The following is an 11,528-nucleotide window of genomic DNA, read 5'->3' on the forward strand; positions in this document are numbered from 1 at the left end:
AGCCTGTGAGAGAGCTGCCTCAGGATAGGTGTTTGTTAATCACCAAGGACACCAACTGTCTGGCACCTAGCAGGAACTTAAGACATATTTGTTGGATGAATGAAGAAATGAACATGTGACCGAATGAATCAGCATCAACTCATTTGTAAATTGCTTGTGGTTCAGTTTGGCCAAACACTGACAAAAAAGCAGGTTGCGACTGCTCTTGCAGTGAAATTATATTCTACTTTTAAAAAAGTTACACAGGTAGGGAACTCCTGCCTAGTTCAGTTGGTGGAGTGTGACCCTTAATCTCGGGGTCTTAAGTTTGAGCCACATGCTGGGCATGGAGCCTACTTAAAATAAAAAAAAATTGTTTTTAAAGTTACACAGGTAATACACAAATACATTCTCATCATAAAAGATTCAAGCATCCTAGAAGTCTATAGAACAAATCTTATCACCCTTCCTCCCACCACCTGAATCCCAGTGCTCTCCTCGGAAGGAACCACTGTGATCAGTTCAATGGGCACAATTCCATCTAATCCCCATGTATTACATACATGTAATATATGTGTGCTCATATGTGCATGTGTGTTTCCTTCATAAATGGGATTAAATTATGTTCATTATTTTGCAACTTGTTTTCTTTGGATTTTGCAATACATCATGAACATCTTTCCATATCAGCACCTCTACTTCATTATGTTTTTTAAAGTTTTTTTTTTTATTAATTTAAGTAATCTCTACACCAAATGTGGGACTTGAATTCATGACCCTGAGATGAAGAGCTGCATGCTCCGCCCAACTGAGACAGCCAGGCACCCTTCTATTTCATTATTTTTAATGACTGCTTGGTACTTGTAACATGGATGAACAATATTATATTTAACTCCTCCTCTATTGGTAGTTATTTCAGTGGCCTACAGTTTGTCTCTAATACAAATATTGCTGCAATACACACCCTTGCTATTTATATATATTGTATATGCTTTAATAAGACTAGTCCCTCTTGCCTTATTATTCTACCTTTTTAGCAGTTTTCTGGTTACTCTTCCTTGATTCTTTTTCCATATGATCATTAGATAAGCTTCTCTAAGACCCCAAGGTAGGCAATTTTACTGGGATCATATTAAATCTATAAATTAACTTTGAAAGAATTGATATGTTTTAATGTTGTGTTTTCCTGTCCAAAAATGTGGCATATCTTTCTGTTTTTGTCTGATCGTTCTAAAAATATTTTATCTAAAAATTATTACAAAATTAAGAAATGTCTGTTGTAGAAACTAAGTCACTTAGAACTGTATATAGTAAAAAGTATAAGCTTTCTGGGCCCCCTTTCCTGCCCCATTTCCACCACCCTTAAGAGACCACTGTCATTGGGTCATGGTGCTTTAGTTTTCTCCCTCTCTCTTCTTAAAAAAATAAGATCATCTTTTCCCTGTGATTTGCAACTTGCTTTTTCCATTTAAAATATTGCCCGAGTAATTTTCTGTGTCAGCACATGCAGTGGTGCCTCAATCTTTGTACAGTGCTGCAGCATATTACACTGTTGGGTATATGGTATTTTTAAAAAATTTGGGGATCCCTGGATGGCTCAGCAGTTTAGTGCCTGCCTTTGGCCCAGGGCGTGGTCCTGGAGTCTCAAGATCGAGTCCCAACATCGGGCTCCCTACATGGAGCCTGCTTCTCCCTCTGCCTGTGTCTCTGCCTCTCTCTCTCTCTGTGTCTCATGAATAAATAAATAAAATTAAAAAAAAATCAGTGCCCTGTGATAGATATTTATGTGTGTTCAGATTTTACTATTAGAAACTGTTTTACAGTAAAAATCCTTCTTCAGGTTTCCCTCACTATCCAAAAGCAGAATGATGACTCAAATCCTTTTGTAAATCCAAATGGCATAAAGCGAAGAATATCCTCCACTCTTTGAAAGTTTGCGTTACATCACTTCACTTTTTAAAAAAGATTTATTGGGACGCCTGGATGGCTCAGCGGTTGAGCGTCTGCCTTCGGCTCAGGGCGTGATCCTGGAGTTCCGGGATCGAGTCCCACATCGGGCTCCCTGCGGGGAGCTCGCTTCTCTCTCTGCCTGTCTCTCTCTCTCTCTCTCTCTCTCTCTCTCTCTCTCTCTCTCTGTGTCTCTCATGAATAAAATCTAAAAAAAAATAAAAAGATTTATTTATTGATTTTGAGAGAGAAGGTGAGGGAGATGGAGACAGAGAGAATCTTGAGCAGACTCCCTGCTGAGTGTGGAGCCTGACTCAGGGCTGGATCCCACAACCTGAGATCAGGACCTGATCTGAATCCAAGAGTCCCACGCTTAACCAACTGAGACACCCAAGAGCCCCTATACCACTTCACTTTTATGAAAGACCTACAGTAGTTCAGTAACAGCTTTTTTCATAAGAGCAAAAGTGCTCTTCACATTTCTTTTGGTAGTACCTTTTCATCTCTGTGTGTGTGTATGCTAGATTCCATTCCCTTCTATGCAGAGATCTCAATCCAGCAATCTCCTCTCTCCTGTTTTCTCTCCACTGTGTCTTTCTTTTTTTGAAGATATTATTTATTCATGAAAGAGAGAGAGGCAGAGACAGAGGCAGAGGGAGAAGTAGGCTCTTTGCAGGGAGCCTGATCCCGGACTCAATCCTAGGACCTCGGGATCATGACCTGAGGCAAATGCACTCAACCACTAAGCCACTCAGGTGCCTCTCCACTGTGTTTTTCTTTTTTTTCTTTCTTTTCTTTTTTAAAATTTTTATTTATTTATGATAGTCACAGAGAGAGAGAGAGGCAGAGACATAGGCAGAGGGAGAAACAGGCTCCATGCACCAGGAGCCCGACATGGGATTCAATCCTGGGTCTCCAGGATCGCGCCCTGGGCCAAAGGCAGGCGCCAAACTGCTGCGCCACCCAGGGATCCCTGTGTTTTTCTGAGAGGCATGCAAAGACGTTATTTCTAGAGCCCATCTGAAAATTCCCTGTTGAGCTCACTTCCTCCTCTAGTTACTTTCTCTTTCTTTGCTAAAACAAGGCTCCCCAAAGAAGTTTCCCATTCTCAGGAATTCTAATTCCTCCTCTCCCATTCTCGCATAAACCTCAAGCCAGCCATTCTTTCACCTTCACTGTGCTGCTAAAACTTCTGTTGTAAAGGTGACTAATTACTTCCCTGTTGTTAAATCCAGTGACCTGCTGGTGACATTTGACATAATTGATTACTCCTCCCTCGTTTTCTTTTCTTTTTCTTTTTGTATATTTTTTTTATTGGAGTTCAATTTGCTAACATATAGCGTAACACCCAGTGCTCATCCCATCAAGTGCCCCCCTCAGTGCCCGTCACCCAGTCACCCCAACCTCCTGCCCACCTCCCCTTCCACTACCCCTTGTTCATTTTCCAGAGTTTACTCCTCCCTCCTTGAAGAACTTTCTCATCTTGGTTTCCAGGAAACAGACTTTCCTGGTTTTCTTTATCTTTCCTTTTTTTTTTTTTTAAGTAGACTCCATGCCCAGTGTGAAGCCCAATGTGGGGCTCAAACTCACGACCCTGAGATCAAGACCTGAGCTGAGATCAAGAATCAGACACTTTTTAAAAAAAGATTTATTTATTTTATTAGAGAATGTGGGAGGGAAGGGGCAGAGGGAGAGGGAGAAAATCTCAAGCAGACTCCATGATGAGCATGGAGCCCAACGTGAGGCTTGATCTCACAACCTGAGCCGAAACCAAGAGTTGGACACTTAGCCAACTGAGCCTCCCAGACACCTTGTCCTGGTTTTCTTTCATCTCTCTTGACTTGACTTTTTAGTTTCCTTTGCCAGCTCCTCACTCCTCTCCATGCCCTTCTACCCCACACTTGGCCTCTTAACATGGGGCTATCCTGGGGCTCAGTCCTTAGATCTTTTTCTGTCTGAATTTACTCCTATGGTGATCTCATCTGCTCTCAAGGCATTAAATACCACCCATATGCCAATAATCTCAAATTTATATTTCCAGCCCTGACCTCTCATGAAATCCAGAGCCACATATCCACTGACCACATCCCCTCCATTCTGATGTACAAAAGGTCACTGAAGTTCAACAGGTCCAAAACCCAACTTCTAATCTTCTCTCGAAATTTGCAAGGCTTGAAGTTCTCCCTATAACTGTAAATGTCAACTCTATCTCTCGGTTGCTTAAGCTAAAATCTTAGGGCTCATTCTTAATAGCCCTCTTTTATTCGAATCTGTTGGCAAATCCTATTGACTCTACCATTGAAATATATCTAGAATCCACCACTTCTCCCCATGTCCACTACTATGACCCTAGTCCAAGCCTTTTGGAAGGCACCATCACTTCTCTGGCTTCTCACAATAATTAGTATCCCTGCATCTTCCCTTGTTCCCTATAATATACTCTCAACAAAGAACACAGAGTGGTTCTTTGCAAATAAAAAACATCAAATCACTCTGCACAAAATCTTCCAATGGTTTTTTCATCTCATCCTGCATAAAAGATCAAGGCATCACAGTGTCTTTTTTTTATTTATTTTTTATTGGTGTTCAATTTACTAACATACAGAATAACCCCCAGTGCCCGTCACCCATTCACTCCCACCCCCCGCCCTCCTCCCCTTCCACCACCCCTAGTTCGTTTCCCAGAGTTAGCAGTCTTTACGTTCTGTCTCCCTTTCTGATATTTCCCACACATTTCTTCCCCCTTCCCTTATATTCCCTTTCACTATTATTTATATTCCCCAAATGAATGAGAACATATAATGTTTGTCCTTCTCCGACTGGCTTATTTCACTCAGCATAATACCCTCCAGTTCCATCCACGTTGAAGCAAATGGTGGGTATTTGTCATTTCTAATAGCTGAGTAATATTCCATTGTATACATAGACCACATCTTCTTTATCCATTCATCTTTCGATGGACACCGAGGCTCCTTCCACAGTTTGGCTATCGTGGCCATTGCTGCTATAAACATCGGGGTGCAGGTGTCCCGGTGTTTCATTGCATTTGTATCTTTGGGGTAAATCCCCAACAGTGCAATTACTGGGTCGTAGGGCAGGTATATTTTTAACTGTTTGAGGAACCTCCACACAGTTTTCCAGAGTGGCTGCACCAGTTCACATTCCCACCAACAGTGTATGAGGGTTCCCTTTTCTCCACATCCTCTCCAACATTTGTTGTTTCCTGCCTTGTTAATTTTCCCCATTCTCACTAGAGAAGAAGGGAGTTAATAAAGATTCGAGCAGAACTCAACGAAATCGAGACCAGAAGAACTGTGGCACAGTGTCTTATAAGGTCCTATACAACCTCCTGCAGATTGCTCCCCTGGAAATATATTACCTCACATTCTCCTTCCAGCATCCCTTCCCACCTAGATCCCTGACCACGCTCACTGCACTCCAGTCACAATAGCTTCCTTGCTATTCGTTTAACATGCCAATCACTCTCCTCAGCCATTCAGAACCTTTGCCCTCACTGATCTCTCCAATTCAGAAGTTCTCATTTTGGGGCCATTTTGCTCCCCACATGACATTTGGTGATGTTTGGAGACCTTTTTTTAAATTAATTTTTTTAATTTTTTTCTTTTATTTATTTATGATAGTCACAGAGAGAGAGAGAGGGGCAGAGACACAGGCAGAGGGAGAAGCAGGCTCCATGCACCGGGAGCCCGATGTGGGATTCGATCCTGGGTCTCCAGGATCGCGCCCTGGGCCAAAGGCAGGCGCCAAACCGCTGCGCCACCCAGGGATTCCAAATTAATTTTTTTAAAAAGTAGGCTCTATGCCCAATGTGGGGCTTGAAATCATGACTCTGAGATCAAGAGTTGTGCGCTCCACTGGTTGAGCCAGCCTAGTGCCCCTAGAGACATTTTTGATTGTCACAACCTGGGGGAAATTGCTCCTGGCATCCAGTGGGTAGAGGCTAGGACATGCTGCTAAACCTTCCACAATACACATGACAGCTTTCCCTACAGCAAAGAATTATCTCACCCAAATTGTCAGTATGTCCCAGGTTGAAAAACCCTGGTCTACTCTTTCCCCAGATATCTACATGGCCCCTCACTTCACCTCTTGGTCCTTGCTGAAATGTCACCCTCTCAGAGATGACCACTCTGTTTAAAAATCACAATCCCTTGGGATGCCTGGGTGGCTCAGTGCTTGTGTGTCTGCTTTTGGCTTAGGTCATGATCCCGGGGTCCTGGGATCGAGTCCCACATCGTGCTCCCTGCAGGGAGCTTGCTTCTCTCTCTGCCTGTGTCTCTGCCTCTCTCTCTCTTTCTCTGTGTCTCTCATGAATAAATAAATATTTTTTTAAAAAATAGATGATCCTGAACTAATAGCAATTTCTTCCAAGGAATCAGTTCAAGTACACACTAAGGGAATAGCACTAATTACTGTCTGCTGTTCTATGTATTTTATTTATTGTATTTTTTTTTCCTCCCTTGAGAACTTAAACTCCACTTAAGACAGAAATTTTGAGTATTGCATGTCTATATCACATACAGCTCAATAAATATTTGTTCAATGAATGAATGAATGTCAACTTTATCATATAGTACTATGTTCTCCCATATATTTGAGTCTATTTCTCTACTCCATTCTGATCCTTTAAACTGCCAATTCCTGTCAATTTCTGTATTACACTTAAAAAAGAAAGATCTTATTTATTCATGAGAGACACACACATAGAGAGGCAGAGACACAGGATGAGGGAGAAGCAGGCTCCCTGTGGAGAGCCCAATGTGGGACCTGATCCCAGGACCCTGGGATCATGCTCTGAACCAAAGGCAGGTGCTCAATCACTGAGCCACCCCGGCGCTCTATATCACATTCTTTTAATTAGTGTGGCTTTATAATATCCTTTACTGTCTAGTAGGATTAATCTCTACTTATTACCTTCCTTTTCCAGGTTTTAGCATATTTTATGATAATTTTGTCAAGTTCTCCATCTCTCCCTTGAGCGAATTTCTTTCCAGAATTTTCATCATGGAAGCGTTAGATTTCTAGGTTGATTTGTGGAGAACTGACGTTGTGTGTGTGTGTGTGTGTGTGTGTGTGTGTGTGTGTGTATATATATATATGTTTTTTAAGATTTTACTTATTTATTCACAAGAGACACACAGAGAGAGAGGCAGAGACACAGGCAGAGGGAGAAGCAGGATCCATGCAGGATGCCCAATGTGGGACTTGATCCCAGGACTCCAGGACCATGCCCTGAGCCGAAGGCATATGCTTAACTGCTGAGCCACCCAGGCGTCCCTGATGTTATTATAATATTGAGACTTCCTATTTAGGGGTAAAATATATCTCCATTTATTGAAGTCTTATGTCCTACAAGAGTTTTATAGTTTTCTCTCTAGAGGTCCTCTTTCTCATTTTTTAGCCCTAGATATCTTATGGGTTTTATTACTATTGTCGGATCATTTCTTCTTTGATAAAGTCTGATTATTGATTTTATATGATAATCTTTTAAGCAGCCATTTCAGATAAGTATGAGGAAAACATTTAAAATAGAGAATGTTCTTTTTCCCGCTTTTGCTTCCTTGACAGGAGGGCTTGAAGTGTCTGTGTCTGCATTCTGATATTTTCACAACTTCACAGTTTCTGGTGATCTGAAAGGTTTCGTAAACTTTTTTGGTAGTAATTGAAGTTGAGGTGCTCTATTTAGTTTTTCTTGCTTTGGTTCACTTACTGAATTCAGTATTTACCTCTAAAACATCTGGGATACCTTGGGAAAGAAACAAGATTGAGAGATTTTTATTCTGTGTGTTGCTGACAGCATTTTTGAGGGGTTGATCTGTTAATCATTAAGAAAATTGCTATATCAATTCAGCTCATACCAAAACTCTTTTTTGTCAGCTTTCAGATTTAAAGAAAATTCAACTTGCTAAAAATAGAACTACCCTATGACTGAGCAATTGTACTACTAGGTATTTACCCAAAGAATACAAAAATACTGACTCAAAGGGGCACATGTACCCCGATGTTTATAGCAGCATTACCAACAATAGACAAATTATGGAAAGAGCCCAAATGTCCATCGGCTGATGAATGGATAATGAAGAGGTGGTATATATATGAGATAGAATATTACTCAGCCATTAAAAAGATTGAAATCTTGCCATTTACAATGATGTGGGTGGAACGAGAGTATTATGCTAAGCAAAATAAATCAGTTAGAGATAGACGAATACCATTTGGGTTCACTCCTATGTGGAATTTAAGAAGCAAAACAGATGAACATATGGGAAGGAAGAAAAAAAAAAGATAGGGAGGCAAACCTTAAGAGACTCTTAATTATAGCGAACAAACTGAGGGTTGATGGAGGGTTGATGGGCTGGGTGAGGATTGATGGAGGGATGTGGGTGGAGGATGGGCTAAATGGGTGATGGGTATTGGGGAGGACACCTGTGATGAGCACTGGGTGTTATATGTAAGTGATGGATCACTAAATTCTACACCTGAAACTGATATTATATTATAATTAACTAGAATTTAAGTAAAAACATGAAATTAAAAAAATAAATTTAAAAAACTCAACTTGCAATATTCATGTATGTGGAAACCATTTAATTTAATGGACCAGTGATGGTTTCTAACTCATGTAAGGCAAAAACAAGTTATCTAAAGAACTTTAAAGAAACTCACACTTAAAAAGTATTTGGGGGTAGCTGGGTGGCTCAGTTGGTTAAGCATCCAACTCTTGGTTTTGACTCAGGTCACAATCTCAAGGTTGTGAGATAGAGCCCAGCATCAGGCTCTGTGCTCAGCTGGGGAGTGTCCTTGAGTTTTTGCTCTGCCTCTCCCCCTGCTTGCGCACACACTCTCTGTAAAATAAATAAAGTCTTTAGAAAAATATTTTGGAATAGAATTATTTTATTTCAAGTCTGCTTTATGAACGGAATGAACTGAAATGCATTCAAACCTAGAAAACTGCATTATTACCATTTTATGTAATTTGCATGCTGCAAATGTTATATTTTACAAAAGGGCTGAAAAAGCCCATAATAGGCTGTCTTACTCATGTCTGTTCTCGTGTTTGTTAGAGAAAGCACATGGTCCTATTAGCCCCTGGGCATTGTGAGGCCAAATACACAGACGCATTCATCCAGTACACAGAAGTCTCAATTAGGCAGTAGTTTTTGCCAATAATATAAAGAGAAATGTCTTGATTAAAGTTGGGGGGTGGGGAGGGGCAATTTTGTCTCTATTGCAGATGTCTGATTAGCTATGAAAAGAGAACGTGTTCTCTTTAAGCTTTGGGTTAATAATCTTAAAATCCATTTCTGTGGCTCTTGTTAAAAAACGATCAGCTGTGATATGGAAAACAGCAACCATTAAAAGAAAACAATGAAAGCTTAGACCACCTAGAAAAAACCCAAACTCTACAAAAACCCCATAAATAACGTTGCAAGTCAAACACCATTTTGGGGAAAATATTTGTAACACATATGACACGTTTGTAACAAATTGATTAGCATAAAAAGAGGACACATGCTCAAATAGAAAAATGGACGAAGACCCCTGTTGTGATACAAAAGAAGAAATACAAATGGAAGTAAACACGAGAAGCTGTCCTACTTTACTGGTGATCAAAGACATGCAAAATAAGATAATGTTGCTATTTTAAAAACCTGTCAGAGTGGCAAAGATGGAAAGGTTATTAGTATCCAGTGCTTTAAAAGGTGTAAAAGGTGTGGGGAGGGCAGCCCCGGTGGCTCAGCGGTTTAGCTTCACCTGCGGCCTGGGGTGTGATCCTGGAGACCAAGGATCGAGTCCCACGTCGGGCTCCCTGCATGGAGCCTGCTTCTCCCTCTGCCTGTGTCTCTGCCTCTCTCTCTCTCTGTCTCTCATGAATAAATAAATAAAATATTTTAAAAAAATAAATAAAAGGTGTGGGGAAAGGGCAATTCTCATATATTACTGATGAGAAAGTCAATTGAGGGCAATTTGACAGCATGCGTCAAAACTGGAAATGTGGCATATTCTTTATTTAGCAATTTCAGAATTCAGAAATCTATTTTAGAGGCATATTTTGCACGTGCAGAAAAATGTTATGTTCAAAGAGATTTGTTGCGGCATTATTTATAATCACCAAGATGAAGAGCCTAAATGTCCATCAAAGGGGAACTGGAGAAATATAGTCATCCTTATACTAAACAATGTTTTCTTTTTTTAAGATTTTTTCTTTTTTTAAGATTCAAAAAATAATTTTTTAAAGGTAATCTCTACACCCAACATGGGACTCAAACTCACAACACTGAGATCAAGGGTCTTGCGTTCCACAGACTGAGCCAGCCAGGCACCCCTGCACTAAACAACTTAAAAATGATAAAATAGATCTGTATGTGCTGATAGGGAGCAATCCCAAGAGCAGGTTTTTGAATGCCAACTATGACCAATGTATGTAATTCTGTTCTTCCATTTTCTCGACTCATTTCAGGCAACTCTCAGTAAGTTCTCCATCATCCTTGACCTCATTGATGTGAATGTTCAATCTCAGGTCCAATGTTCAATTCTCAGTCCTCATTACTTGAAAGAGCTGAATGCTCCTTCCACTTTGAAACACTGTTTTCACTTGGCTTCCAGGACCCCACACTTTCCTGGTTTCTCTCCACCCCACTGGCTTCTTTCTCAGCCCTTTTATTCATCAATGTCCTCGAGTGCTAGAGTGTCCCAGGGCTCCTTCCTGGTCCACCTCTTGCCTCTCTCTCTTTTCCCACTCCATACCCGATTTCATGGCTCCAAAAACAGTTCATGTGCTGATGTCTCCCTAATCTACCCCTCTCACAAACTCCAGACTCCTACCTCTGCCTACTTGGTAGCTCCTCTTAGCTGTCCAATATACATCTTCAACTTTTCCTGCCTCAAACCGAACTTCTGATGTTCATTCCAAGAACTTGTCTTCATCTTCTGTATCTCAGCAACTGTTTTTCCACTCACCCAGTTTTTCAGGCCAAAAACCCAGGCATTATCCCCCGACTCCTCTCTTTCTCTCACACTCCACATCTAGTCCCAAATTCACCACGAAGTTAATGAAGCTTAAGCATCGGAGCTCCTCATTTGTGGCAGCTTCTCACAAGGCCCTAACAGTGGGACAACATGACTACGTGCATTTGTAAAATTTGCCAGAGTAAAATACCTTAATTTAATAATAGTAATTAATTGTAATCAGTTCAGACAGTTTGTTTCCACTGTTTCCACTCCAACTTACCCTCTGTCATTTTTGCCTTTGTGGCTGATTTGGCATTGGGGGGCTGTGGATGTTTTGGGGTCATACAAAGGGGAAATTGAACTAGGTTTACATTTTTTTTGGGTTTGATCAGATATATTTACATGGCTTGCAGTCATTTCTAGGTCATCCCAGTGTAGGCACGGCTTCTGGGAATACTTTTACCTTCCACTATATTGATTAATGGTGTAGGGCCACAGATCTCATCTTGGTACCAATGTATCCTATAGCACCCAGTCTTGGAAATACAGATAGTTGAGGAGAAATGAGGTTTGGAATGTACAGAGCCAGAAACAAGCTTGTGAAAAATTCTGCCTTTCACAGGACTTAT

The sequence above is a fragment of the Canis aureus genome, chromosome X, assembly GCF_053574225.1.
Source record: "Canis aureus isolate CA01 chromosome X, VMU_Caureus_v.1.0, whole genome shotgun sequence".
Classification (NCBI taxonomy): Eukaryota; Metazoa; Chordata; class Mammalia; order Carnivora; family Canidae; genus Canis; species Canis aureus.